Genomic DNA, 6,000 nt, shown 5'->3' on the forward strand with positions numbered 1-6,000 from the left:
AAAAATCTAATAAATTGGGTGAGCGTGGAAAAATTCTGACAGACTATATAATTAAAAAGGTTTATTTACCTTCTTTTCTGTGACCAGAAGTATAGGAAGCCCAAAGGGAGGAGAAGTGGAATGAAAAACAATATACTGTTAATAACCCAGCTGGTACAGACAAAGGAAGTGTCTGTGAGAGAGAGCAGAGGGAATGTGGGAGAATGCTGCCTGCTGTCTCTGCGTTTCCTAGTGAAAACCTAGCTGAATATTATGCCTGTGTTCTCCCTGACTCCGTTTTCTGGAGAGATGTTGTCAGCACCTTTTGCAACCCAACGCACTCGGTATCTTGGCCCCAGTATGTCGCTGGTCACAATATGCTTTAGTGAATTTTTTATCTCCTGGGGCATGAGCAGAACCTGAGTCTTTCATTCCTCTCTTTCATCTCTTTGAGGCATAACCCGTTCCCTGAAGTCATTGTTGATATGGGATTTCCTTGTGGTGGCCGCAAAACTGTATTACCAAATTGTACACGTTTTGCCACCACAAGTGATTCTGACAATTTTCTGCAGCCATTGGAAAGTGCTTTCCTAATGAGGGGGGTGAACAGGTCAAATATTTTCCTTTTGCTGCTTTTGCAGCCCAGAAGATTCCCAAATGCTGAGACAGATTCCTTATTCTCAGAAACACGTTCATTTATTCTGTTGATTTCTGGTCAGGATTAACCCTGCACGCTGATACAATTTCCTTCAGGCAAATTTACATCTAGATCTAAATTCTGATGTTGTGCTATTGCCTTATGCTTACAACAGGGCAGCAGCTTCATCCAGAGGATAGGAGGCAGAGGTGGAACTAAGCCACGTGGTGCTAGGAACCTATGATGTAACGTCAGCGTCCTCAGCATCAAGATGTATATATACTGTAATTGTGACTGGTGTGTGACTTGAACACTGCCCATCCGCATGACCCTAACAGTGATCAGGATGTGGGATGGCTATGGGAAAGTCTAAGAAAAAAGTAGCACACCTGAAAGGCAGCTAGCGTCATTTCACAGAGGGTATGCTGGTGTCACAGCTGCTTGAATACTTGATGCTGCTCTTTTTTTTTTTTGGGGTGGTGGGGGATGGGGGTAAGTGCATGGAAAGAGACAAAGTCCATTTCCTTTGATGTTCATACTACAATTTCTTTAAATGGACACCAGAGTTTGATGGCATTTTCAGCATCTATTTAAATAGATTGAAGTGACTCTGAGCCACTCTACTGTAAAATCTGTACAGTTTTGAAAAGCATGGGGCAGTCCTGCTGAAAGTCAGAAAAGAGAACAAAGAACAGCTACAATAAATAATAACCCTGTGAAAAAAAACACCAGAAAGACTGAGAGCCTGCCACCATAAACATTATTTTACAGGAAATGACAGTTCCTTAAAAATATTGAGAATAATTCTCTAAGGGAAGGAGAAAAACAACAAACCCTTTTCAATTTTAGAATTACCCAGTGATGTCAAGGCTAAACCATTCCTGTCTTGTGATCTTGACTAGATGGTCTCTGAGTAAAAGTGCTGCAGGAATATAAAAGTAGCTCTTACTGTAACCCTGGATTTTGCAGCCCTGGTACAAATATGGCTGGTACAGTATGACTTCTGGTCACGTCAGCATCTTCTGTGCCTTGTCACAGCAGCTCACCGTGGATAGGCGCAGTTGCCCAGAGCTGATTGTTTGGAGACTGAACTCTGTCTTGAAGACACTGCTCCTTCCAATGTGCTACCCACATGCCTTAATGGTTGGCACCTGCACTTGGGTGGGTGTTAGCTGCAAATCTGCATTTGGGTGCATGAGGGAGAAGAGGGGACACTCAGAGACATCTACCGGAAGCAAACCCTGTCCTCTCCATACAAACGAGCCAGACCATGGCAGAGGTGAGGGATGGTGTGTTCCCCTCCTAGATATGCAATTCCTCTCAGGTGGTATTTATTTCATACTGACATGCAAAAGGACTGCAACTGCGTGATCAGTTTGTTCATGAGGGAAGAATTGGCTTCTAATAATTGGTCTTAAGCCTTGAGTATGCTGATCCTGACTTTCTTACTCTCAGGTAAGAGTAAACCCTGGGATCTGCAAGCTCTGCACTAATTTAGAAACATGCATTTCACTAAATACTCCAAGCCTGTGTGCAGGGAAAGTACAAACCAAACATGGGACATAGGGAATTCGCCTCCTATTTTTAGAGTGCTTTGAAAGTGCATGCTTAAATGGGAGAGCTGAATTAAGCCCAAGATGTTTTCCCCACAACTGTAGTTTAATAACTATACCAGTCATGATTTTTATATCGATAATAGCTGTTTTATTATTGAAAGATGCTTTAGAGTCATTTCACAGCTTTTTGTGCTGTTTTAAGTTCTACAATGAGCCACTTGATTAATGTCTTTGTAAAAGCTTCTCTTGCAAAGGAGAAGCTTAAAAACAAAGCAGACAGGAAAAAATAAAGGAAAACATTTCTTTAAATAGAAACTGAAATCCATTCTTCTTATCTAGCATGTTTTCATCTGCAAAAAGACATGCACCATATGTTTATTAAAAAATTTGATCCCAGCCAAAGAGTTCTTATCCTCCTCCATAGGCTTTAGTTCTGTACTCTGCAAATGAACAGAAGCCACTTTGATAAGGGTATGAAAAATAGCGAGAGGAGAACAGCCTGAAATGTAACCACTGCAAAGCAACTTGTGAGTATTTTGCAGATACGTAGAAGGGATTGGAGAAAGAGGAAAGACTTCCTTCTCAGGTATGCTTGCATGTGTAAGGGACATGAGCAGTTAAGGGCACCCTCATCCTAGGGAAGGAGCAGATCTTTCTTCCTTGTCCTAAGAACAATAAAACTCAGTTCTGCCTCCAATCTGTGTGAGATTTGAAGGGACTCATTCACTTCAGAGTAAATATATCAGTCAGATATCTCGCTGTAGTGCTAGAGGCATGAGCCCCAGGTCAAGGTACCAAAAGGTACAAACAGCCTGTTTGTCTTGATTACTTGTGCTTCGGAGTCCAAGGGGTCTAGTGACCTTGTTAAGGTCTGGGTTATTCCTTTGTGTCCTTTTGACTGCAAAAGCCGGCATCTTTTTGTCAGTTTAGATAAGGTGATAAGGCATAAGGTTTAGCTTTATACTCAGCTATGTCCCTCTTTATGGAAATAAAAATGTTGGATGCAAAATTTCATGTTTGATTTGTGTAGGCATTCATCCCTCTGCCTTTTCTGTTTTGTCTTTCTGGTCCCTGTATTAGAGCAAGAATAACTTTTGTTTTGTTTTAGTTGCTTTTGCCTCTCTTCTGAAGGAAACGCAGAAAAGGGATAGAATATTACAACGGATCTTTAGTTAAAATGTGACTGTGATCTTCATAATCAGTCGGGATTTTTCTGAATATGAAGAGGAATTGAATGTGAATTACACGATGAGATTCATCAGCGGGATGTTGACTGTTTGCAGTCTTCCAAATGTCCATGCATAGTTTTGCAAAACATACAATAATCATCCTGTTTATCCAGACATAATACACACTTAGGTAATGCTATACCACAGAGTTGAGTTTTCCATAATAGGAAAATTGGCTCTAAATTCAGGAATTCCCTTAATGTCAAAACTAATTGTGTATTTTGCTGTGGGCTGATTAAAACCTGTTGTCCTCCACTGTTGCAGTTTTTGTGGCAGATGTGCTGATTTTCCATATGAGCTGAGTTGACCAAGGAAAGACAAGGATGCGAAGGAGGTATTGGCACAGCCCAATGTCAGGTATCTGGGCTCTGTAATAATGATGGAAAACCTTATGGCAACAGATGCTACTGTAAATCAGCTGGGGTTCCTGGCAGTCTGCTCTAGTTACCACCCCTGCTGCCTATAGGGGCCTGTGATGGGCTCACTGTCACCTCTCTAGTCTTGCTAAGGAGTTAGTAGAGGGGAGAGATGAGCATCGTCAGAGAAAAATCCAGCACTCCCCAAATAGGAGCCCAGCTGCCATGCAGTTATATGCTCTGGATTGCCCTCTGGAGGTGCCAGCTGCTCTCTGTTAACGTTACAGAAAGATTGGGCTCCCAAGTTGAATGGTGAAAATATCTGTAGGGCATTCCTACTTCAGACTGATTGCAGATCTGATCTGTACGGGTGCCCCCTTCAATAATCAAAGAAGTCAACATGTGGGCAGATGTTTGTGCAGCAGCACAAGCACCTCAGAAGGTGTGGTGGAGCAGATGCTCTGGCCTCACTGCTGATGCTGTGTGCCTGTTTTGGGGCTGGCAACCACCCATACAAGCCTGCAGGAGCAGGATGGGTGCAGTGATTTGTGCCTGGGTTGTGACACTCGCGGGCAGGTGCTCCATGGATCTGCCACGTGTGCCATGCCTGGATGCCAGCACCCGCCTCTGCAGAGGGAAAAACAAACAAAAAACAAACATGAGCATTTGGTTTATAAACCCCATGAAAGCAGAGCACTGCACAGCAATGTTAGTGTCTGATACTGCAGAGCCCCTTGTGCTCCTCTGACTTGACCCCAAAGTGGGTGATAATGGACTGTACTCACAAATTGAATCCACTTGCTATATCAAAACATGCATTTCTATTTTTACTGGGCAGGCCCAGCAGTGTGCTCAGTTATTATTATTTTATTTTCAGAAAGATTTTTGTAATTTTGAGGGCAGGAATATAATTGGAAAAGAAAAATACAGAGCTAATGGGTTAGCATAACAAAAGGTACCAGAGTGGGTACAGATCCTCAATATTAGAGTAAAGGATCTATTGCCAGAATGGAATCCAAAACTTTTTGTTTAGGCTCTGTCTATAACACAAATGGAAAGTTTGACTTCTCTGGATAATGATCCAAAAGTCTCAGAAGCAGTGAAAGGAACCTCCACTAGCTACAACACACTAAAAATAGTGCTGCATCTGAAATTCCGCCCTTTTTTTTTTTTTTTTTTTAACAAAACCGGTTTGGGGATGCCTGTGTGGGATACAAAATATTTTCCCTGGTCACACGCCTGCATCAACTGGGCATCTAAGTCTCAGTTCGAACCTCAGACCATGGGATTATATATTTTAGATTCTTTGCATTTTTATTGTTCAGTCTGTAGCACAATGCTGAATTAAACTGGTTTCTGAATGAAGGCTTAGAATTGAGCTTTTTTTAAAGCAAAGAAAACCTATAAATTAGGATTCCTTCAAAACAATTTGATCCCATGATCTAGGTCTTGCTGTGGTGCTGGTGCATCCCTTTTTCCCTGGTCATTATTAACTGGAAGACACCGCTGTTCTTTTCCAGCCCATGCACCTGGATTTCTTTTTGCCTGGACCATAGCACAGGCTGAGGGAGAGGGAGGGCTGAGGATTGGTGGGATGGTACTGGGGTATTGCACCCAAACCAGGGAGCTCCAAACTCAGAGCCCTGCAATTTGGATGCAGATATATTTATTTTTATGGTGCCTCTGCCATCGGATCAGCTAAAAAACATCCTCTGCACTCCAGTCATGCATTGCGTAAGTTTTATGTTCCTTTTCCAGTGGCATTCTTTCTCTTATGAATGAATGCAATGTTTTTCTAAGACATGCTTACCCTCTTGCGCTATGAAAAAGATGTATTACAAGCTGTGACATTACAGGTTATCTCACATCAGCTGAGGGGCTTGCCCTTTGCCAGCTATGACTCCTTGGCTGGGAGCTTGTGGTCCATGCCAGTCATCCAGGCCACCAAGGCTGGGAGCAGTGGCTGTCTGTCCAGCTGGTGGTGCGATGGGGTTTTTGAGAGCTCAGCTCGAAGCTATCTCAGTGGTAACTCGTTGGAGTTGCTGAATTTTCACCACTACACTGTCTGACCTCAGAAACGGTCAATTAGCAGTGACTATTTTTTTTTTTTTCCTGTGGCTGTCAGGCAGCGTGCATGACTTTCACCTTTCACCTCAAAGTAGACTAAATTTCTAACGTTATTATCTAATTATAGCACTGGTCATTGGAATGGAAAATTATTGTTACTTGTTTTTCCGTTGTTG

The sequence above is a fragment of the Anser brachyrhynchus genome (genome assembly GCF_964034855.1).
Source record: "Anser brachyrhynchus genome assembly, chromosome: 2".
Taxonomy (NCBI): Eukaryota; Metazoa; Chordata; class Aves; order Anseriformes; family Anatidae; genus Anser; species Anser brachyrhynchus.